Raw genomic sequence first — 26,124 nt, forward strand, 5'->3', positions numbered from 1 at the left:
ATTATCTGCTTCTCCTTATGGTCGTCTGTCTGCCAAGATAAAGATCCAAGTCATGTATGAATGATGAGGTAGGAGTAAGAATATCATAAATATTACACTAACTTCTCAAATTTCTTGCTTACCTTTGTTTTTTCCACTTGGTTGGAGTTCGCATTTTAGCCAGAAAACTAGTGGTAAATATTGAAATTTATTATAAAGGTACATTGGAGATCCTGTAAGCAAAATGAGTTTAAAGAGAATTTAGTTAACTGCGAGACTGTGGTATAGTTTAGTCAACTTTGTAGTGCTGTACTTTAAAATGCAGTGAAAATGATAATCATTTCCAGTCCTAAATCACTCTATTTAGTTCGAGTAAGGTGTTATTTTAAGGATATTTGTAACAAGAATAGAGCCTCAGTGTAAGAAATACAATTTTGGTAAGGTAAGGCTTTCTTTATAAGTGGAAGCTTTTGCTCCATTGCTACCTGGCCAGTAACACTGAGCCTTCTCTGTTGCTTACTGATCTTTCAGCTGAAAACTTTTACCTTTACTATGGTTCTTCTCCTTAAAATTCTCCAAATTCCTTCTTCATAATCTGGCTGCTCATGTCTTCTCCTTCACCTCATGCCTTCTATTTGAGTATTCTTTTACTTTCAGGTTCCACTGCTGACATTGTCATTGTATCCTCCAATTCTCAGAGTGAGATTTTAATACGCTCAGTAAGTTTTTCACAACATGCCCATTTATGAGCCACTGGACAGCTGAAAGATGGTCTGACCTTGGGTCAGATACCCACGCATTTTCCAATCGCTCGTGGCCCCAGGGAAATAGAGGAGGTGGGTTATGTGGTAAAGAACATGGTTTCCTTGCAGGAGGTAAAGCTGTGGCTAGTCTCTTTAGCAGGATCTGTGCAAAGGCAGTTTCCTTGAAAGGGGTGGTAGGCACGATGACTGATGTATCTGGCATGACAGCAAACCACAGACTTTCAAATTTGTAAGGAAGAGCTGAGCCATCACTCTGTAGTAGTCTCAGGAGACTCACACGGCAATTTAAACATCCTGAGAGGATCACTTTGCTGCTGGAATGTGATACCCAAAGAAACAATAGCTTTCATGCAACCTGTGGTCCTTAACAATTAGTGGAGGTTCTCTTATAGTGATCCACATCGAAGGTATGGTTTTATTGTATTGTGAGTTTATCTATTTTGGGAGACGGCATGAGAATATTTATTAGTTTTACCACACAAGCAAAGAAATAGATGCCTTGCAACATTTTCTGTGCTCCTTGGTTACCATATGCTGTGTGATTTTCTTTCTCATCAGTAGGCATTTGAAGACCGATTTATGATAATTAAATATAGATTAAAATGTGACAAGATTTAATATAGACTTCTATGCTTCCAAGGAAACTACAATTAGTGAAGCTTACATTCCAGAATCTTCTGAAAAAGCTACAGACTGCCATTTTTCTAATCAATTAGCTCTCAGCTTTGAATTTACTCAAGGTTTTGGAAGTAAAGAGAATTTTTCTCTGTCCAATGGAAATGCTAAAAGATGTCTGCTTCTGTCAAAGTTATTATATTACAATTTTAAAATTGTAAATAATTTATTTTCTTTTCTTTCATATAGCTAACTTGGAGTTATGCACAGTGTAGAAATCTTTCGATGTCAGCAAACTTATTTCAATTTGGGATGTTAAAAATATTTGGAAGATTTTCATGATTATTTAGTGTGTAAAGGTAGGTAATAATCAACACCAAATATTCAGTTCACTAAACTTTCATCTTTAAAAATAATGTGCTTTTAAATGATTTATTGTTGTATACCTGAAACTAATATGAAATAATATTGAAAGTAATTGAAAATAAATAAATTTAAAAAAATAAGTAATGCAATCATATTGAATAACATCTGCCAATAGTTCTATATGTACAATCTATATGTTTATATCTGGATTTTTAGATGAGAAGAACCATCTCAAATATATCGCTCTTGGTATTATCCTCTTCTCCTAGCTGACTTGTAATTAACACAGATTGAGATGATTATTTCTAGGAAACCACATGAAAATGAAAATCACTGTCCATCTTACCTGAGTTTCCCTAGAGAGCAGAGCTTTCATTGAAAACTTATGTGTAAGTACTTCTTTGGGTAATAACACTAGAGATCAGGATAGAATAAAAGAGAACCAATAAAAAAAAATGAGTTGATTATTACAATGAGAAACCTTGTAAAATGTATCCCAGGACCATCTGCTTGTGGGTGGAAGGAGAAAGGGAGAAACATTGATTCACTGAATTCTGTTCCCTATCAGCCAACTTTTCCCCATGGAGAATTATGTTCAAGGCTTTATATGTATAAAATATGAGTATCAATACATCCACAGAGAAGCTTGGGAGTAGAAGAAAGATGCATGTAGAAAGATAAAGGTACTGCGTGAATCTAGTCAGGCCCCATGATGAACTTGCGGCACTGGTTTTTGTGAAGTTAGTAAATTTTCTTAATAACATATTATCAGTTGATGATCAAATAACTACTTTTTACTTTAGACACTTCAGACAAGATTCTCAATATATACAGTGGATTATTTTGGCATTGGGAATCATGATAAAGATAAATAATTTGAAAGTATGTGATAGAATGAGAGCACTGGACCAGATAAATTCATTACATATTTGGAGTACCTACTCCTTTTTGTTCTAGAATTATATTAAAGAAAGCAGAGTTGGAGGTAAATGTAGGAGGCTGGATTCTGCTGATAAGCAGGGGAGGAACTCCATATACCCATCAATCATGCATGAAGTTGTATCAGAATATACTCGTAGAGAGATGACAAATATTTCCCTTATAAGAGGGTAGCTCACCAACCAAAGGGGCAAAGTGGCCCACACTTCTTCCTTTCTCTCCATTGAAGCCTTATCTCTCCAAAAATTCAGATCTTCTAGCAAGCATAGTGATTATTTATTTCATAATCCATCTCTTGTCTATTCTCTCTTACTTGAATAAGGAGTTGGAGAAGGTCCCCAGTAATTTTTTTTTAATGACTACACCACCTGGTATTCCCATCCAAGTACTAACCAGGCCTGACCCTGCTTAGCTTCCGAGATCAGATGAGATTGGGCACTTCAGGGTAGCATGGCCATAGACAGGTCCCCAGTAATTTGACTACTTTCCTCTCCTCTAACAGTATGTATACGATTTCTGATGGAATATAAATACATGCAAATAGATTTGTGAATAGCATTGGCATACTAAATATCAACAAATTAAATGTCCAGAGACTGCAAATAAAGCAAGTATTGAAAGATTCTGGATCTGAAAATTTTAAGTTCCCATTGATCTTTACACTGTGATTTGAGGGTAGAGATGGGTGAATATTGAAATGGGAAGGGATAGTGCAGGCAAGTGCTTAATGTTCACACTATTGCATAGTGCCTACCTCATCAGAATAAATCTGACACTTGATTTTATGTATGTAAGAAGCATTAGTAATTGGCTAAATTTCTCACTTTTCGTCTGGAGATTTTGGCAATGATGGATCTTGTACATAGTGTTGGAGGAAGTAATTGAGAGGCTGTGACTACTGGTTGACATGCGAGCTACACCTGAGCAATTGGACAGTCCTCACCCTCTCCCTTGTGCTTGGAATGTAGGCTGTCCCCACCGTTCCCACAGTGGGTGCTGTTTTGAAGGACACAGCCTTGAGAGCAATGTATTGTTAAGACTACCTGGATGGTAAATGTGACAACCCCATTAAAATGGCCTTTATATAAACTTTTAAGATTCTGGAGGCATGTGCAAAGATCTACTCACCTTGCAGCCATCCAAGACAAGCCTCTTAAGTTCCCTTGCTTATTAAAACTGCCACCTGCCAATCTGGAGTGGTCTTTCTTGGGTCTCTCCTTGCCCTCTCTATATGGGGACCATTTTGTGAACCAACACACAGTAGGGTCTTAATATTTTTGGACTGAATAAAAGAAGGAATGAAATGTATTCAACCTGTGCATTGATTATAACAGATAAATGAGAGATTTATTAAATTTCTCCCTCTGCAGGAATTTAACTGAAATAGATTATTTATTAATCTTAGGTGTGTTTGTGGTAGGACTTGATCGAAGGTAGGAAAATGACCACATCAATGTCTGTGGTCTCTTCTGGTCCCATGATTCAAAACAGCTTCTACTAAACTGTAATACTCAATTATAGTTTAGAACTAACTTAGTTTCACTCAAATATTTTCCCTAAGGAAATCTAACACTTTTTATTCTACTGTCTTCCCTAAATTTAATAAATGTGTTATATGATTGCTTTTTTTTTTTAAAAAAAAAAATTCTTTTTATACTAGTGGGTTGTTCAACCTGTACCCACAATGACATTTCTGGGATATTTTCCAATTTTTTCTTTCTCTTAAAATAAACTAAGACCTTATGTTCCATCTTGGAAAGCATTACATTTATCTGCTATTTTATATCCAAACTATGCATTTTCAATGCTGCTGAAAGGCAATTCTCTGAAAGACATATAGTTGTTTTCCAAGTTTTATCTGGCTTGAATTCTACATAAGCTTTCAAGTTTGTGTTTGTAATGTTCTCTGTTACTGTGTGTAAAGAAATATGACTTCTTATAGGAGCAATGGAAAAGATTTGACAAGATGTAGTTTGTAAATATCCTTGGGGGAAATCTTCAAGGAAATTTTGGAAAATTTTTTCTTTTTCTTATAAAGATCCTTAAGATAGGAAAGGTTTGATAATACTGGGGCTTCAAAGTAAATATTTTTATAGACAAAGGAAAATGTAAAAATATTGTTATTGTACTACTAAGTGATCGTTTAGTTATCAAAGCCTCTAATGAAACAAATATATGAATCATATGGATCTTTATCATAAAAAATACTGTAGAATTAACATTTCAAACTCTGTATAAAGCATATGTATTCATAAGGTATAACACTCAAAAGTGAACAAAAATTCAAATTAAGGGAGAGTTTTTTCTTGATTTCTGGAAGTAAATTGAATGTGACCTATATATAAATATGAGTTTCCTTAGATTTTTCTACATGATAAAAACCAATAATTTTTCCCAAAGGAAATGCATTTTTTTCTAGACTCCAGCTATTTTTTAAAATGAGGATCAAGGACCTCCTGCATTAATATTACCTGGGTCGTTGGTGAAAATGCATAGTCTTTGATTTTACTCAGAGCTAAAGAATCAGCTGCTGTGGGGTTAAGGCCTCAGAACTTGAATTATTAAAATACTTCTGAGGTGATTCTGATTACATTAAAAAATGAGAATCCAGTGCAGCATGATGGAATTTCAAATAACCTGGAAAACAAATAAATACAAAACTGCACTGAATATCCAAGAACCTAATTTTTTTCTGTTCCAAAAAAAGCAGTTTCATCAAATTACATTTTCATAATCAGTTTACCAATGATATTAAAAACATAAAGATAACATGTAAAAACTATTAAAAATAGTTATCTTATGATCATTTAAATAGCTATCAAAGCCTCTAATGAAACAAATATATGAATCATATGGTTCTTTATTATAAAAAATACTGTAGAACTAACATTTCAAACTCTGTGTAAAACATATGTATTCATAAGGTATAACACTCAAACGTTTTATGATAAAGTTTGCACCTTTTGACCACCTTCATCTACCCCCCATCCCTGACCCCTGGTACCTACAAATCTGATCTCTTTCTCTTTTTTTAGATCACAGATATAAGTAACATCATATAGCATTTGTCTTTCTTTGTCTGACTTATTTCACTTAGCATAATTTTCTCAAAGTTTATCCATGTTGTCTTGATAGACAGGATTTCTTTCCTTTTTATGGAGTAATAGTACACAACATTTTCTTTATCCATTCATCTGTTGATGAACCTTAAATTGTTTCCATGTTTTTTACTGTTGTAAATAATGCTGCTATGAACAGGAGTCTACAGATATCTCTTTGACATAGTGATTTAGTTTTTTTTTAGATATATACTCAGAAGTGGAATTGCTGGATCATATAGTAGTCCTATTTTTAACTTTTTAAGGAAACTCCATACTGTTTTTCATGGCGGCTCTACCAGTATACAGTCTCACCAACAGTGCACAAGGGTTTCCTTTGCTCCACACCTTCACCAGCATATATCTCTTATCTTTTTTATGATATCCATTCTAACAGATGTAAAGTGATATTCATTATGTTTTGATTTTCATTTCTCTGATGATCAGTGATGTTGAGCACCTTGTCATGTACCTGTTGGCCATTTATGGCTATTTTCTATTTAAGTCCTTTGCACATTTTTAAATTGGATTATTTGGGTTTTATTTTGCTATTAAGTTGTATAAGGTCTTTATATATTTTGAATATTAACCCCTTATCAGGTATTTGATATAAAAATCTTTTCTCTTATTCTGTAGGCTGCCTTTTCACTTTGTTGAGTGTTTCTTTTGATGTGTAAAAGCTTTTCAGTTTGATACAGTCCCACTTGTTTATTTTTAATTTTGTTGCTTGTGTTTTAGGTGCCATATCCAACAAATCATTGGCAACTTTCATGTCAAGAAGATTTTTCTCTATGTTCTCTCCTAGGAGTTTTATTGTTTACAGCCTTACATTTAAGTCTTTAATCTATTTCTAGTCAATTTTTGTGAACAGTGTAAGATAGGGGTCTAGTTTCATTCTTTTACATGTGAATATCCAATTTTCCCAGAACCATTTATTGAAAAGACTATCTTTTCTCCACTGAGTATTCTCTGCTCTCTTGTCAAATATTAATTGATAATATCCATGAATCTATTTCTGGGTTCTTGATTCTCTTCCTTTGGTCTATATGTCCCTTTTTAATGCCAGTACCATATTGTTTTGATTATTATACATTTATAATATAGCTTGAAATCAGGAAGTGTGATATCTCCTGCTTTGTTCTTTCTCAAGATTGCTTTGGGTTTTTTTGTGGTTCCCTATAAATAACTTTAAAGTTATTTTTTCTGCTTCTGTTAAAATGCCATTGGAATCTTGGTAGGGATTGCACTGAATCTATAAATGGCTTTAGATAGTATAGACATTTAACAATATTAATTCTTATAGTCCATGTATACAGGATACTTTTCCATATTTTTGTGTCATCTTTGATTTCTTTCATCAATGCTTTATAGTTTTCATTGTAGAGATCTTTCACTTCTTCGGTTAAATTTATTCCTAAGTAATTTATTGTTCACAATGTTATTGTAAATAGATTCATTTTCTTTTTTTCTTTTTTAGATAATTAGTTTTTAGTATATAGAAACACTACTGATTTTCTATATTTGTATCCTGCCTAATGTTAACACTGTACCCAGGAAAAATGTCTCAGGTGAGTATTGACCTAAAAATAAGAGCTTATGAATCCTGAACGCTATGAAGACAGAAAAGAAACAAATATATATTAAGAATCTAATATATATAAAGAGCTTTACATACTTAATCTCATTTAATCCTTTCTAAAGCCTTATTTCATAGGTGTTACTATTCCTATTTTACCATCAAGGGAAATTCAGGTACAAAGGCATTAAGTATATTATTAAAAAAGCCAAGGCTCAAACACAAAGTTTTTTTTGTCTTAAGTGAGCTGTCAATTCTTCCTAGCAACCTATGGTATACTGAAGTATCATTCTCCCATTTGTCACAAAAATCTTTTCATATTTTTCTCTTTTTAAACTCTCATTGAAGATCTTGCCTTATATTTCTGTGATCTAGTTGTGACAAGATTTCTCTCGGTCATCTTCTTTTTCCTCCAGTCTAGGCAGCCCATGTTGTTTGGCTGAGAGTAATCCAGTAGGGTGAGTCAGTGCTAGTTACTCCCCTAAATACTTCCTTTCTCTCCGGTTTCTTCCAAAAAAATACACACTAGAATGATCTCAGGAAAGCCATGTATTTTGGAGGAGTAGAGATAATTTTATCTGACTTAGTGAATCTCCTTACACACTTAGACCTTCTAAGAGAAGCCATCTCAACTGGTTTTTCTCTCTCTAAAGGATCCTCTCTCTCTCCTCAGTTCCCATTACCCTCCATCTCCCTATTTTTTGGAGCCCTTTCTCTCAAAACCCACTGAAGTTCACACACTCTGCTCCAGAAAACTCCACTTCCCACCAGAAGAGGAGGCCATGTCATCCCACTTTTGCCTTCTCCCTGGCCTTATAAGATAAGAATGTTTCCAGCTTTGGCTGGATGCTAATGGCCTTCCTGGTCAGCTCAGCTGTGCTGACTCAGGGGTTGGAAGGTATGCGTTGAGGGCAGACCAGTGAGGGCACTCCAGCTCCAGTTAGTCCTCTCACTAGCCACAGTGGCTGATTTTCTCACTGTTAGCTTAAGAAATAAGTGTAGCTTACTAAAGCAAGCTTTTAAGTAACTTAGATAAAATACAGTCTAATAAGAAGAGAGGTATTCCTCTTGTTAGCATGGCTTTATTCTTGATCTCTATAAACCATAAACTCTTACATAATTGTGCTCTTGACCTGGTTAACATAGCAGGGGCCTCCACAGGAAAAGCGATTTTCTTTGCTAACCAAAAATAGATGGTGCCTGATTTTATTAGAGTTCATAAAAAAAATATTTTAGCTCTTTCTACCTCTTCCACTCATCATTCTCATCCCCCAAAGAACATTTCTGTTTACCTAACGGGAAGGCCTATACCTTCCCACTAGGATATCTGGAAATAGTCTTCTCTTTATACTCCTCTTGCTATAATAGAGGAATTTTTCTTCTATCAAAGAGGAAATCTTCTACATACATTTTTGGATTCCATCCCTTCATACCATCTTGGGGACCTTGCTTTGTAATTTACTACCACTTTCTCTCCTGCATTTAGACTTCTTTTTCTCTAACGCACTGGTCTCACCAATATTCAAATATTATCTAGTTCTCTCATGTTATAAACATGCTCCTTTGACCCCACATCTCTACACCTGCTGGCCTTCTCCCCTTTCTTGATAAAATTGTCCCCACTGTCATTTTCTCTTGGGTCCCTCTATGTTTCGTTTATAGAACTTATCTGTAATTGTATATTTATTTATTTTTCTTACTCTTTTTTATATTATTAGACTGTAAGCTGCATGCGGGAAATGACTATTTCCATTTTATTTCCAAAACACGTATCACATGGTAAGTTTTTAATAAATATTTGTTATGTGAAGATAAGGCCCTAAACCCAGCTTTCTTCCCATTGAAAAGTGATTGGGAAGGAGAAATTGTGTTGTGTGCCAATCAATTCTTGGTCATCATCTGTTTTATTGCTTTTAATTTTCTTTTACTGAAAAAATAATAAACTATTTTAAAGCAGTTTTAGTTTCACAGCAAAATTGAACAGAAAGTACAGAGTTCCCATATATTGCCTCTCTACACACGCATAGTCTCCTCCACTATCAGCATCCCACACTGGTGTACCAGTGGGGCACATTTGTTATAATAGATGAACCAACAGTGACATACTTTTATCAACCAAAGTCCATAGTTAACATTAGAGTTCACTCTTTGTGCTGTACATTCTATGAGTTTTGACAAGTGTATAATGACATGTATCCACCATTGTAATACTTTGCAGGAGAGTCTCATTGCCCTAAATATCCTCTATGCTCCACCTATTTATCCACTGCTCCCACAAAACCTTGTCAACTAGTGATCTTTTCTACTGTCTCCATAGTTTCGCCTTTTTAGGTATGTCATATTGTTGGAATTATACATTATGTAGCCTCTTTACGTTGGCTTCTGTCAGTTAATAGTATGCATTTATAGTTCCTCCATGTCCTTTCATGGCTTGATAGCTCAGTTGCTTTTTTTCAACACTGGATAATATTCTATTGCATGAATGTACTACAGTTCATTTCTCTATTCACCTATTAAAAGACATCTTGGTTGATTCCAAGTTTTGGCAATTATGAATAAGGCTGCTATAAACATTGATGGGCAGATTTTTGTGTGGACATATGTTTTCAACTCATTTGGATGAATATCAAGTAGTTCAATTACTGGATTATATAGTAAGAGTATGTAAAATTTTGTAAGTAACTGCCAAACTATCTTTCGAAGTGGCTCTACCATTCTGCATTCTCAATAGCAGTGAATGAGAGTTCCTGTTGTTCCACATACATGCTAGAATTTGGTGTTGTCGCTGTTTTGGATTTTGGCCATTCTAATAGATGTATGGTAGTACCTCATTTTAATTTGCAATTCTCTAATGATATATAATATTGATTATCTTTTGATATGTTTATTTGACATCTGTATATTTTCTTTGGTGAGGTATCTGTTACAACTTTTTTTTGCCCATATCTTAATCAGGTTGTTTGCTTTTTTATTGCTAAGTTTTAAGTTCTTTGTATATTATAAATACCAGTCCTCTATGAGATATCCCTTTTGCAAATATTTTCTCTGTTTGTGGCTTATCTCATCCTCTTGATCCTTTCACTTTTTGCTTTCTTTCTGAAAAATTTTGAGACCTATATTTTTCTGTTATGGAGAAAAATTGTCTGAGTAATTCACACTAGGATATATGTGCCTGTGTCATTTGTTTCTCAGAAGAGGATTGCAGGTAAATGGTATTGCTTAACATAAGGAAATAAATCACCAATGATAGAATTTAAGGCCTCATACTATTGAAGTAAGATATTTTTTGGACGAGATTTTCTTTTCATAATCATTCTCCTCAACTGTGGGTTACTGTAATGTATAGATACAGCCTTGATTGTGTCAACCCGCAGAATTCCAATTCACTACCACCGCTCCACACTGGGATACTTTAAAGACAAATGAAAGGAAATAACAGCTTTATACAGCTGGTAGTTATCTTAAAGAGCTCTTCTTCAAATCCCAGGTTCCTAAATATAAGTATATTCAAGAGGGAATTAAGTAACAGCATGGTCAAGAGAATTGTATCTGTCAAAATTTTTTTGCTTGCAATTAAAACTCAGATAAAATTAGCTTAGGCAAAAAAGGAAGTATGTTGTTTCATGTAACCATAAAGGCCAAGGGAAAAACTGGCTCCAAATGACGCTATTCTATCACTCAGCTGTGCTTCTTCTGTTTATTGATTTTATTTTTAGACAAGACCTCCCCAAAAGGTGGGAAATAGAGCTGCTGGTAACCACAAGTCTATATCCTTACAGATCAAAATCCAGAAGGGAAACAGTGATCCCTTTAAGCAGGGAGTTAACACTAATTACTACTGAAATCAGAAAATTTTTGTACATTGTATATATAGTAAACTACACTGAAAAGTATGATTAGACTTCTTGGATAATGTGCCCAACTTCTGTGGCCAAAGAGATGCAGAACTTTGTTCAATTGGAGGTCCTGTACCAACCTCTGTGGTCTGGGATGTGATAAGTTCAGCTCTGCTTAAACTACAAGGAATGTGTTCCCCCAGGTAAGAAGGATTTTATTACTAGGAAAATAGGTGTGAGGACCTTTAAATAGCAAAAATGACAGATGTTCATTTCACAAATTCCTTATCTTGACTGTATGTTATTCATTTCTTATCTCCATAGTGCTTTTCAAAAACACGACTTTGCTGTCAGCAACAGAACACTTTGAATGACTCACTGGCCAGATGCTATAAGGTATTTTTCTCACTGAAACTAAAAATATATTCGTCAGCCTTATACCCAGGAGGTTAGAAGACTCAACAAAAAAATGAAGAAAGCATTAGTTTATATCTTAAAAAGCTATTACTAAGCATATAACTTTATTTGTTCTATTTTGTAATTAAGTATGTAAGACTAGAACAGGGAGATAAGAAATATTCATTATTTTAAGTTCAATTGTGATAATTCTTAGGTAGTTGTTTTTCTCTGCCTCATGGTAACCAGGCAACAGAAATTGCTACAAGAATGAACTGTGAAGATTAAATTTTTATTAAATCCTTAAACATTTTTTTCTCATAATTAATATTTTTTAGCTTATCCAAATTCTTTATTTTAACCTAAATCCTCAAACATGATCTAAACTCAAAGATAAAAATGAAATATATTTTAGCCAGTTCTTGTTTTACTTAGCTGTTATTTAGAAGAATTAAACTTTTTTTTTTTTACTTGTTCTGCTTTTGCACTGTCTTTCTGAAAAGTTGGGGAAATAATTTCTTATAATACTGATTCAGTGTAGCACTAAGACCGTGGATTTTGGAGTCAAAAATTCTGATTTTGGATATTATTTTGCCAATTCTTAATTTTGTGACCTTAGATACACTCAAATCTGTATGATCTGCAGCTTCACTTAGAATGGAAATGAGTTCTGATCTCATAAAACTATCAGGAGGATTTGGTGATATAATGCTTGCAAACCATTTGTCATATGCCTTGGTACTCAATGATGGTTTAGTCAATGTTAATTTTTATTAGCAATGTTAATAACTATGTTAAGAGATACAGAAATTTTCTGATTTCAGTAGTAATTAGTGTTAACTCCCTGCTTAAAGGGATCACTGCTTGAGGTCTGGAGCTGTCCTTTAGGACATCTGGTTCCAGAGTGAAGATGAATATTTGACACTTGATTTTTCTGTAGGAATGAGAAGTAAGGAATGAATAAATAATCTTAATTGGATGCTCCAGAAGGCATTGGTGGATATCACTCAGAATTATTCCATACTTTGAAGTATATATTTGACTTGGGTAAATGTATATTTTAGAATAAAATTATGTGAAATTTTTATATGTTGCTACACAATCCATTCTAGTTTTATCTTTTCTCAATAGTTTTAATTTGTTTTTATAAGTGAATTAACTTATATTTTTATACCACAAATCATAAAAAATAACCAGTTCTTGTTTTAATTTATAACTTTTATAGCTCAAAGGAGAGAATCTGCCCATTAATTTGTTGGTGCATATGCAATACAACATAAACCAGCAACATGTAAATTTAGAAATTTTTGTAATCCATTTGAGGGTTGTCAACATTTAACTTTGTATAATACTAAGCAAATTAGCAGTATAAGCAAGATTGCAATATGTATACTTATTTTATATGAGAGAATATATTATTTTCAAATATTTCAGAGCATATATATTTTATGAAAATTAGTTTATAATTCATAAGTGTAATTTCATATTGTCTTCATAAGTACAAACATTTACTAAGTGCCTCTCTGTGCAATAAATTGGGCAACATTTTGTGATACTAAGACTAAAAAACAACAGCAAAAAGACTATTGATGTTGACTAATGGAATGGGCAATGGCCTCAATAATATTTTTACATTGAATTTAAAGGAAGGTTATACATTTGTATATTTTAATGGTCCTTGATAAAAACAAAAATCATAATATTTAGAGACAGCGATAATTAGGCTACAAGGGACTAAACTGTTCAAGAAAATGATCTACTAGAGGTCTAACTTGGTTCTAAATTTCTTTAAGCAATTTTCCCACGATGTAATTTCCTTTATCTGGAATTTATTTTCCAATTGAGCTTTGTTGGAAACAAACTGAATTTATAATCAAGCATGCTTAAGAAAACTGACATTTTATATTTTGAATTTATTTCAAATTTAAATATATTATAAATTTACTTTTCTGATTTTTAGCTGGTTTAATTAAACCAGTCATATGCATGATTAATCTGAATTCGTGAAGGTTTATGATACAGCTTAGATTATTTCAGGTAACTTTGTGAAAAGTAATTATCTTCTGTTTGAAAATATGAGCTGTGGTATCAAGACATAAGAAATCTGATGTTTACCAGTAACCGCTTCTGACATGGTTTTCATCATTGATTTTCTTCCTCTCTTCCACATGCTCTAGTTGTTCTTTCTTCATTACAGATGCACAGAAAGTAAATATTCTGTTTATCTTTTATGGCACTTGAGAACAATGATGCTGCCAAAAGTAAACTTAGAATGTAGATAGAAGTATGCTTCAGATGACAACAAATTCTTAAATTGGAACTAGAAATCCTACCTTAAATAAGGCAAGAGTTAAGGTTATGATTTGATGTAATGGAGGCCATTTTTTCTGGGGAAATTTATTTTATTTCATTTTATTATTTGTTATTATTATTATCTTATATTTATTTTATTGATATAATTGACATATAACATTGTATAAATTTATAGTGTACAAAGTATTAATTTGATACATTTATATATTGCAGTATAATTACCACCTATAGTATTAGCCAACACCTCTATCACATTACATACATATTATTTTTCTTTTTGTGATGGGAACAATTAAAATCTAGTCTTTTAGCGACTTTGAAGTTTATAATAAAGTATTGTTGTCTATAATCACTATGTTGTGCTTTAGATCTCCAGGACTTATTATGTACTAGTTGCAAATTTGCACCCTTAAATGTCTCCCCAATTCCCCTAACCCTCAGCCCTGGTATATATATATATATATATATATATATATGCTCTCTCACATATATATATATATATATATGTATATATATATATATATATCATATCGTATATGTCAAAATTTTTGCTTGCAATTGAAACTCAGAAGAAATTAGCTTAGGCAAAAAGGAAGTATGTTGGCTCATGTAACCATAAGGCCAAGGGAAAAACTGACTCCAAATGAGTATATTCTATCATTCAGCTTTGCTTCTTTTATTTTTAGACAGGATCTCTCCAAAAGGTGGGAAATAGATTTGTAGTTACCAGCAGCTCGAGATTATTTATATATATTTATATATATATTTATATATATATATATTTATATATATTTATATATATATATAGTTACCAGCAGCTTGAGATTATTTATATATATTTATATATATATATTTATATATATATTTATATACACACACACACATATATATACACATAAACACATATATGTGTTGTGTGTGTGTGTGTGTGTGTATTAAAAAAGCATGATTGGACTTTGAGGGCATTATGCTAGGTGAGATAAGTCAGACAGAAAAAGACAAATACTGTTTAATATCACTTATATGTGGAATCTAAAAAGCTGAACTCATAAAAACAGAGAGTAGAATGGTGGCAATTCCCTTCTTTCCATTCTCTCGCACCAAATGTCTGTTGGTGTTATAGAATGCTGACAAGGAAGGGCTATGTATTTGGCCCAGTTTGGCATTTCTGTATACCAAGATTCTCCAGGGGATAGAATTCTCACCAAATTATAAGCAAAGAAACAAACATCATTCAACCATTATGGGTATTATCGGTTAAACTATTGTAGAATTTGTTAATTTCTTCTCTTTGACTAAATACTCTCACAAATTAACTTACTAATGTGATTTAGTCATGTTGTCATATTATTTGAAAGCCTTCTGAAAGATTCTTAGTGCTTTGTTTTCCCTCCACAACTAAAACAAATTTTCCCTTTTCAGGTCCTTTCTTTCTCCAATTCCGCTTTCTAAATTTAGTTGGATAGTCTGCTTTATATCATTTTAATCTTATCTATCAGTCTCTTTTTATGTACACATGCACATTCACATATTCAGTTTCAGGAACTTAATCACATCCTTTTGCCACTGTATGACCTCTTAATATATTAATAAAATAATAATATATTATGAAAAATTTTAATTTCACTGCATACAAATTTATCTCATTTTTTGTAAGGGTTACACAGAATTATATTGAAAATATATGCCATAACTTATTAATCAGGTTCTTTTTGTTGCATATTTCCAAGTTTTCCAATGTCGTATAATTTCTTTTGTGTGTGTATGTGTGTGTGTGTGTGTGTTCGTGTGCGTGTGTATTTGAACACTTGAGTAACTGGTAGGTCAAAGGGAATGCTCATTTTAAATTTGGATAGTTATTGCCTAAAAGGTTTTATCCATTTGAGCTCTCCTTTAGCACCATAGGGAGATTCTTATTTTTCATGTTCTTGCTTGTAAATGCATATTGTCAATATTTTTCATTTTTGTCTTTTTGATGAGATGAGAAATGGTGTCTCCTTGTTGGTCTAGTTTGAATCTTCTAATGAGGAGTGAAGTTCAGCATCTTTCCATAAGTCGATTGGCCATTTGAATTTCTTTTCCTCACTTCGGCTTTTCAATAGAGGTCCCTTTTTAGGCCTATAAAACCATTTAGTATAGTAATGCTTCTTTTCTCAAATTCTCCAACTGTTCCTATGGTAAAGATCTTATGTTACTCTGTTCAAAGCCTATCTTTAGCCCCCTATTCAGCTAAATAAAATATACATAACAATATGATTTTTAAAATCCCTTCATGATCTGGTCTTGATAGCTTTCCAGGCTTATTTTTTTTACCACCTCCTTTCTCTTCCTTCACCTGTCAATGGAAGAAATCTCTTTTCTCTAATATGTCATGCACCTCTCTATCTGCCCTTCTTCAAGCTGTCCCCTAGCCTGGAATGCCCTTTCCCTCCTCTCTGTGTAAAGTCTACCAATCCTTCCAAATCTGACTCAAAGGTCACTTTTTTAGGAAATTGTTCCAGGCCTACCCTTCCTTCTTATTTACCTAATGAATTAATTCCTCACTCTCATATACCTCCTTTGCTCTCTGATGTCATAGAATTCTAGTTCTACATCTTTCCTCTGTTAGAGTTTTTAAATTTATTGAAAGAATACATTTAGCTGTTTTTTAAAAAATATTCTTTCCTCCAATGCTCTTAGTATAGTATCTTGAACATAATAGTGCTCATAACTGTTTCTAAGTGAATAGAGATGGAATCACTATTATAAACTACTAACTAGTTACTTTGACTACCTGACAACCATAAAATGACACCCGGGAATATTTTTGACTATGTTTACCTTATGGCAAAGGAAAATATTCTATGGGTATGGGGAGAGTAGAAGTAATATATAAATTTGACACCCACATGTCTAGGTACTAAAAGATAGTTACTATGTGAAATTTCTAAGATGGTCTTAAGGCTATAGTTACTATAGAACTTTATTTCTGTAAAAGCTTTGGGAGAAGACAGAGTTTGTTTTAAGCAATTGCCTCCATTTTTAATAGAGGAGGGTATGTACGTATATAGTTTATAAAAGACAAGTTCTGTTCTGTGGCTCTATAAGGATAAATTTCATAGATTAGTGCCAAACTAGCAGTGTATTCTTTGGTGTTAATGGGTGTTTTTAATGAGAGGCATTTAGTTCTTGATGTTTCGAAGTTCATATACGAATTCATTTTCTTCAGGCTTGCTTTCTTAGTGAATCTCTATTAGTTTTTGCTAGCAAAATTTCATTTCCTATGCAATGTCTCTCTTGATTATATTCACATTAGGCAATTATCTGTTTGGATTTTGTTACTTTCACTATTTCGAAAGATATACTGTACATATTCTTGAGGGAAATTAAGATGACTTCTATTAAAAGTAGAAATACTTCTGCATACAGAAAAATAGTTACATTCTTAGGGTAGAGGTTTAAAGTTTTTATATTAATCCTCAAATCCCTCTAGAACTGAGTGTTATATGCAGTAGGAATGCATGTAAAGGTGGATATCTGCTGCATATTTGGATGGATTGCCATGTAAGGACCATATGTCGAAAACACGTCTTGTGAGCAGATGTTTTTCTAGAAATTAGTTAAACACGTTACATTTTATTGTGGAAAGAGAACAGGGCCTAGACTTGAGAAGAAGAGGCCTACTCTCCAACACCATACTGACTAAGTGATTCATTATAATTATATCTATTTTCCCACTAAATCCTTGCATATATAATATTAGAATATTATTAATGTTCTAAATATGATGCTGTTGTTTTTAGAATACAAACTTCTTGTACAGATTTAAGAGTTTTTTTTTTTTTTTTTTTTTTGGTGGTGGTGGTTGTTTCCTCTTTTTTTTCCAAAGCAACCTCAGTCTTTCAAAATTTTGATAACCATTGCCTATCAAAGTTAAAAAAATATACTCATTAATTACTCACCCATGGTTTAGCCCCTTGGGCTACCCTATTCCTTTCCTTTCTTTAGAGAACTTTTCTCTTTTGCTTAAAAAAATTTAAAAATATATATGAATATATGTGAATATATAATTTTTACTACTAACCCAGAAACTTTCACTGTTTTTCTACAATGGACTGAAGATATCCTCGGGAAACTGAAAAATCCCATTATACAGTCAACATGTTAGAATGTTCCAGAGAAGCAGTTTCTTCAGCCCTTTTCCTTTTAGAGTCTGAGAAACTCACTCAATTGTGTAGCTAAACTGAAAAGAGGTCATGTTATAATGACCTCCAAAGAGATGAAGAATACGAGTTAAGGAGGAATACTCCCAGGCCTATCCTACAGTCATTCCCTTCTGTTTAGTGTCTTGAGCTATGATCAAACTAGGGCCCCGGAACTAGTTACTCTAAGGGGAAGCCAGACCTGGAACAGTTCTCAGTATACGCCTGTGAGTACCTTTGTGTATGTAGACAGATGCCTCAGGATAATGAATCTTGAATTATGAAAGTTAGAAAAGTGCCATTTTGGAGGATTGTAGGCAATTTTTCTTATCTGTGATATAAATTGTGTTTGATATCTATGGAAAACTTCCTTTTTATAAATGGAGTCTATTTTATACAGGTAGCTATTCAGTAAATTCTTACATAAGGCTAGAAATGTGGTCCAAATGCTGGCACTTGAATCTGAAATGTTAATCTATTTAGTAATATTAATTTCTATTATCATTAGCAGAATTAGTGTACTATGGAATTAGATAGTTTGTTTTTTCTACATCTGGATTTAGGCTGCCCCATGATTGAAAATATTGTTTGTTCTAGGAAATCTTTTTGCAGGAGATCCTGAAGCTTTACCAACCCTAGAAGGAAGATTGTGCCATAGATTGAGTCTACTAATAGTATTTCATTTAGAATAATATTCAGACCTGAACAACCTAAGTTTTGAAAAGTACTATAAAATATTGTGATGACTTCTCTCGACCTTGGAGTTAAGGGAACACCTTGTGGATAAAGGTAAGAGTTTTCTCCAAATAATTGGACATCTTCACCAAGCAGCCCTGATCTAGGGGAAGTGGAGATCTCTTCTTTTCTCAGGGATGAAAGAAAAGTTAGGGTCCTGGGTTCAAGATGTGGGGATGGGTGGAGATTCTCAATTGTAGGGGCTATTCTAAACCCTCACCTCCACCAGGAGGAAGCTTGAAATAGTAATTCAAAAATATGTAGCAGTCTCTGTCTTAGGTGACAATGAAATGTAGAAGAAGAAGAAGCAGAAGCAGAAGAAGAAGAAGAAGAGGAAGAGGAAGTGGAAGAGGAAGAGGAAGAAGAAGAGAAGAAAGGGTAAAGGAGGGGGAGGGAAAGGGAGAGGGAGAACGAAGAGAAGGAAAAAATAGATACAGCTCTTCTTTATTAATCAATCATATGATTAAAATATAAATTTGCAACTGTGATCAAGTACTATAAGAGAAAGGTACATATAACAGAAGGAAAAAATAGATACAGCTCTTCTTTATTAATCAATCATATGATTAAAATATAAATTTGCAACTGTGATCAAGTACTATAACAGAAAGGTACATGATCAATCATATGATTAAAATATAAATTTGCAACTGTGATCAAGTACTATAACAAAAAGGTATAATATGGATAATTTGTCAAATCTGGTAGCCTTGAGGACCCCTGTCTGAGAAAACGATAATTAAACTGAGAACTAAAACATGACAAAGAGTTAATTGGATGAGAGTAGGGCAAGAACATTGCAGGAAGAGAACTAAATAGTAAATGCAAAGGCCCTGTGGCAGGAGGGAGCATGAAGAATATGAAGGACTGAGAAAAGACCCATGTGGCTGGTTTGTAAGGTAGGCTGGTATGTGTTGAGGCTGGGGAAGCATGTAGGAGCCAAACCAGGCAAGACTATAGGAGTTTGTAGGCTTCTTATGGAATTTTATCTTTATCCTTAGAGTAATGGCAAGCTGCAGTTTTAAGAATGAAAAGAGAGGTGAGAAAGATCATGTTTGTGTTTTGAAAAAATTACTCTGCTCAGATTTCAACAGATTTTGCACTTGTAATTAAGCGTACTAGAAAAGGAGAGGAGCCTACAAATCAGTTACATTGGGGCATAGACCTGCCTTTAGCACTTTGGCCCAGCAGTGGATTTGTGGAGGACGTAAGTGTTCCTTTGAGAATCTTGAACATTCCTGAATGGGGAACCTGATAGAAGCATGAACTTCTGCAGAATGGGGCCTCGTATATATTGTCAACTGGCTGTTAAAGAGAGTATGGCTTTATTTAGCAGTCACAGGCATATCAGATCTGGGGAAATGTGGTTACATGTATTCAACTAAATATTGACTACATGACAATGAAATATTAAGTAAATTGCTTCTTTTTATATATTGATATAAAGAACTTTTCAATTTTATTAAAAGTGTCTCTACAGTGTCATTTTGAGTTGCTATATTCTACACTATTGCATGAACTTACTATAATATCGTTAATCAATGACTTCTTACTGGATATTTGTATTATTTCTAAGTTTTTATTGTAAGAGATGTTATAATGTAGCATTGCATGTGTCCTTGAAATCAATTATTCCAGGAATGGGGCAGGATATTCCTGAGACTATGTGCTTTTAACAACTTTTCTATGTAATGGCAATATTCACTTTTTTAAATTATTAATTTGATGTTTTATCTGCAGTATTAAGAAAACTTGCCAATAGTGAATACTTGTACTCTTCTTTTTGTCAATTTGGTAAGTAAAATTTAGATCTAATTTTAATTAGCATGTCTTAAAATTAAAAAAAAATTAAGTCTGGAAGAAACCCTAGAGAGTATCTAATTTAACCAACTCATTTGACAAAGCTCACAAAAGCTACATCTTGGGTCGTACCCAAGATCTCACAGCTAGCGAGCTGCAGAACAGGGATTATGATCCAGTTCTCCTGAATCTCAGCCCAGGCCTCTTCCCATTAAAACAAGCTCAGTAGGGTTCCTGCTGTAGTTCTCTTTCTGGAGGCATTGGCACATAAGACTGTGGGGGGGAGAGATTGGAGTTTTGTGGAATGAAAGACTATTAGTTGCTGATTGCAGCCTATAGGAGCAATTAGTGGATGCAGTTTCCCAGAGATACTTCTGCCCAGGGAGGAGACTGTGAGGATGCCATAGCCTACAGGAGGGGCTGGCTGTCCTAGTCCTAGAAGCTCCTCAGAAGAAGACGCTGAGTTGAGGAAAACTTACTTGTACGCTATTGAGCTTTCGGCCAACCCCAGTATGAGTCTTACCAGGGTCAGCTTATCTTGTCAATGGACCTGGAGATAAAGATGGAAGATGTTTAACCATCTTCTAGATATTAAGAGTAATGATGACTTATCAGGACAAGCTTGAGTCCTACAAACTATGGGAAGAAACTTGAGTCATAGCCAAAGACTCCAAATTGTATTCTGTCCTCTGGTTTTAGTTTATGAAGAATGCTGCTGGGAGAGAAGTCAGGTCTTCAGTTTCCACTTGCTCCTTTCACTCCCTTTTGCACACTGTCAGCAGAGTCATCAACTTAAAGTCCTGTTTACATCCCGTACCCCATTTGCCTTACACCAAATGCAAAACCAATTGCTTTTTCTGTACAATATGATGTTTCATTACAACTAATAGATGATATTAATGCAAGGATAAAGAATCATTTCATAGAGTAGAATGGAAAGAAATAAAGATGGAAACCAGGCAAAAAGAAATAGGACTAATAGTAGTAAATTGGATGAATCATGAAGAATTCTCCTCTGCCTGCAAAAGAAAACCAGAAACAAGTTTGGCATTAGAGGCTGTGATCGAGTTCCAGTTTTCCTTTCCAGATTCATTCACCTACTCCTTGCTTCACAGCCCCTTTGCTCAGGTTAGATTGATCTGCCATTGTCTTGTAATGCCTGGTTATTCCTGTCTCTAGGGCATTGCCATTTTCCCTCACTGGAATAATTCTTTTATTATCTACTTGAAATCTATCCATTGTGCCAATTGTGTTAACCACTCTCTCCACTTCTCTCTACTTCCCCTGAAACCACTCATTTAACATTTATTATATATTGAATTTCTGATACTTATCTTTTAATTTAATGAAATAAATTATTTAATAAATATTTTCTTTGTAACTATAATGTAAGCTACCTTGGTAAAGGAACTGAGCGCTATGCTTATTTTGTGGTGGCTTTTTAATGTACCCACTTGGCTGGGCTGACTACATTTCCCAGAGGTTCCTTTCTTGTATGTTTCAGAGAGAGATACTTGTGTGAGATTTGGAGGGCAGAAGTGAAACAGCAGCTCACCCAGATTGTTTATGATCTACTACCTCACCCTGTTGCTGTGAGGTGCTGTATGAACCTGCAACTACTTCACCATTTCCTTATCTTCCTTCAAGGGTGTGTGTGTGTGTGTGTGTGTGTGTGATGTGTGTGTGTGTCCATGATGAAAGGACCCAGATTTTTCAGGACACCATACCACTAAGGTCAGAGGCAAGAGAAATGACAGGTTTAAGTTCACTTTGTGCTGTGAGTTCCAACTTTATCTTGCTCTCCTAGTACACATGCCTCTTCCCTTCCTGCTTTCTGTGAACTTAAAACCCAAGCATCAGAAGTGAAGATGACAGCTTTACAGAGACTGCTCAACCAGCCTTGACAAATGTATGAGGTTATATCACTGTAATATCTCCCTTTTAGAAAAAAGCCGAGGTACATGATTGTCTTTACACATACACACAGACACACACACACACACGCACACACACGCACACACACACAAAACCAAACATATAAAACAGATATTTATGTGCGTGCACATAGAGCTTTACAAAGTCATTTTTATTTTCTTTACAATGTAATATTTCAGTAAAACAAATAGATAATCATAATAGAGGGATTTAGAAATCATTATAGAGGAGAGGAGAAATTATGATAGAAATCAGACAAAAAGAATAAGAATCAATGACAGTAAATTGATATGATTACCAAAAAGAACGAACTAAAAGAAATCATAATAAGCAACAACTAACTGGAGTGGAATATAAATAAAAATAGAACTGAGCGGCAGGGGGGGTCCACATAAAGGAAAATTAACAACTGGCAGAGACAGAGGTTTGCACACATTCTCAATTTCTTTACTATTTCAGTAATTTTTTTCACAATGCTTCTAGGCCCAAGGAAATATTTAATGGTTTTGCTTATTAAGTAATTAGGTCCAATCAATTTAGTGAATATTTATGTCCTAATAACTTAGTGCCTATTGGGCACTGCAGATCTTCTCAAACTTGGAATCAAATTGGATACCTCCACCCTAATTTCTGTACTATATTGATTTCCACTTGATACTTCTTTTTTATTACAGCCACTGTTGAAAACCTAGCTTCACAAAGATATGACATTTTTGAAAGAAATGTAGTTATCTAACTCCCTTGAGCTAGTGGTTTGCATGGTATCTGACAGATGTTGTCATACTTCCCTTGACAATTGGAAATATCGCATGGTGCCTCTGTGAATTCATTAAGGCATTTTGGGACACCTTAGCACATAGATTGGATCCCACAGGGCTAGGATTTTAATTTAAAAGAGCAATGGAAGTAGTTATGGAGGGGCGGGGAAGGACAATTAACAGGAAGATACTTTAAAAAGCAGTAAAGACAAAGACCAAAAACACAACATGAAATTCAAAATTCATTCATTCATTTATTTATTCAACAGGTATTTGTTGAGCACCTACCTTATGTCAGACATAGGCCTTATGCTAGGTATAGAGGATACAGTGTGAATGAGGATAACATAGTCTCTACACTCAAGTAGCTTTTAGTCTAGCGTAGACAACAGGCATTAGAAACAGGTGAAAATTATAATAGGTGATGAACGTGGAGCAAAGAAAGCATATAGGAATAAACTTCAATCTAGTCTGAAGGTCAGACCAGGACTCCTCAATGAAATATATTCTGACTTGAGATACAAAGGACAAGTAATGTTAACTAGAAGAAACAGTAGACAGGAAGAGTATGGAAACTGTAAGAAGAGGAATCAACATCCATGGAGGACCTTCCAAAGACCAGGAAGGACATGGCATGAAAGAAACAGAAAGGATTTCAAGATGCCTAATGTATTCAAATTCAAAAAGATGGATTATACAATATGAAGCTAGGGAGACAGACACCCAAACTTGAAAAACCTGTAAGGCAGTTTGAAATATTGGATAGTATTCTAGTGGGGAATGGAAGACATGTTTTAAGAAATAGAATGACACTAAAACATTTATGCCCCCAAAGGATCACGTTGATTGCAGGGGAATAAGACTGAAGTTGAGTCATGAGTTAGGAGTCCATCGAAGTAGTTAGGTATTAGATGAGGGGCGGGGCTATATCTCAAAACCCCTGAGAATGTGGTGTCCAGCACACAGACAGAAGGAATAGTGTAAGATAGTTCTCCAACTTGAGAATGCATCAGAATTACCTAGAGTGTTTGTTAAAACACAGACCACTGTGTCCCACCTCCAGAGTTTCTGATTCAGTAGACCTGACGTTGGCCCAGGGAATTTGCATTTCTATCAAGTTTCCTGATATTGCTTATTTGAGAACTAACCTTTGAGAACTACTGGCCTAAAACATAGTAATAAGGGGAGAAAGGATGAATGGAAGAAGGAAAGATAAATAGGGAGCTGCGGGCTGGGCATTGAAGGAGCTTCACTCTATTTTGCTTTTCTTACTTCCATGAAGTTGAAGGAGAGGTCATCTGTTGAGAGTTTGTGGGGAGGCAACAAAGCAACAGATCTAAGAACAGTGGATGGTTAAAACTAGCGAAAACATTAAACCGGGCAGAGACTTAAGGATGCATAACTGTATTCTGGGATAATACTGAGTTTTAAGATAAGGTTGGCAGTCTTAAACTTATAGTGACGCAAATCTACCAATTTCTGTGATTTTATATAACAAAACTCAATTGTCCAAGAGCATATGCAGAGAAGGCAGGCATTTGGGTTCACTCAGGGTGTTTTCCTGGGCTAGAATTACAGAAGGATAGTGAGGTAAGGAGATGAAGAGGTCATTGAAATGTTGGGCCCTGAATATAAGCTGGAGTGGGAGTAAAAGGAGAAGAAAAAGATTCTGACAAAGAAAAAGTTGAGAACTAGAGATCCTAATGAATCAGGAAAACTGGTGTATTAGGGGCTAAATGAATGAGCAAGCTAGAAGAGTAAAATATTTTAGAGAATAAAAGTTCTAAATTAATGATTTCAGGGATAGAACAGTTCCAGGTGATAATGAATTCCAGGTTGGCCATTAGAGCAGATGGTTGAAGTGAGGAAGAAGATCATTGGAGAGGAAGTGTCAGGGTACTGAGATTTCAGGGATTTTTTCTCCCCCATGGATACTGAAGATAGCTAGGATGGTGAGAGAAATCAAGGCGATGGCAGTGAGCTATCTGCCAAATTCTTCAGTGAAGGAGGGAGACTAACCAGGAGCTTGGTAATCCCTACTGATAAAGAGGAGTGTAGGATAATAGAGCCAATGATGTGAATGGGCCTCAAAGGAGGAGATTGCAAAAGAGAGTGGAGAAGGTGTGCGTGAGCAGCAGAGAGGAGCACAGAGTGCCCTGATTCAGACCCCAAAGTGCATGGGCTGTTGGAGAATAAACAGCAGCGGTAGTGGAGTCCTCAAGGGAGAGCTAATTTTCTCTTAGGGAGACAAGGCAACGTTTAGAAAGAAGTTGATATTGTGGCGAAGTTTGTTAATAATTAAATATGAGTTTTAGAGGACACGGCGGAAACATTTTAATTTATGGAATAGAAGCTGCATATTAGAGAAAATTGTTGGCAAGGAATCAATAAGCTTGTCATAGCCTCCCAGCTTAATTTATAGTTTGCTGAAGATTAGTGAAATTGATTTGTACATTTGCTGAGATTGTCAATTAGCTAAGGAAAGTTGTTCACATGCTCCTTGAATTCTAACAGGTTTCATCATGTTAATGGCACAGAGGAAAAGTCAGAAAATACATATGTTATTAAAATATTGATAATTTAAAAGCAGGAACTGAGTTTGTATTATCTTAGACATTTTAAGGATTCTACTTACAAACCATATAAAAATCAACCCAGAAATCTGCAGACCAAAGTCACCTACGTATGACTGACTAAAAAGGTTAATGTGATTAAGATTTATTAAGTTCATTGTCCCTGCTGTCGTTTAATACCAAGTGGTAGATGGTTTTTATCCAAAAGAAGCAATTACACTGAATTTATTATATTGCTAAAGTAGATATCTTAAACTACA

At 34.4% G+C, this 26,124-nt stretch overlaps 1 long non-coding RNA gene across 3 annotated transcripts; it reads left to right on the forward strand.

Annotated features, from left to right (window-relative positions):
• The first annotated feature begins 866 nt into the window (after positions 1–866).
• LOC120597164 (uncharacterized) lies at positions 867–19,312 on the forward strand. Of its 3 annotated transcripts, none has more exons than XR_005651344.1 (4): positions 867–1,150; positions 1,608–1,717; positions 11,498–11,569; positions 18,661–19,312. It is a non-coding gene; the product is annotated as an uncharacterized LOC120597164 (long non-coding RNA). The 3 variants fall into 3 exon arrangements; XR_005651345.1 differs by lacking the exons at positions 867–1,150; positions 1,608–1,717 and adding exons at positions 7,279–7,329; positions 9,056–9,116; XR_005651346.1 differs by lacking the exon at positions 1,608–1,717.
• The last annotated feature ends 6,812 nt before the right edge of the window (positions 19,313–26,124 follow it).

The sequence above is a fragment of the Pteropus medius genome, unplaced genomic scaffold (genome assembly GCF_902729225.1).
Source record: "Pteropus medius unplaced genomic scaffold, Ma_sr-lr_union100, whole genome shotgun sequence".
Classification (NCBI taxonomy): domain Eukaryota; kingdom Metazoa; phylum Chordata; class Mammalia; order Chiroptera; family Pteropodidae; genus Pteropus; species Pteropus medius.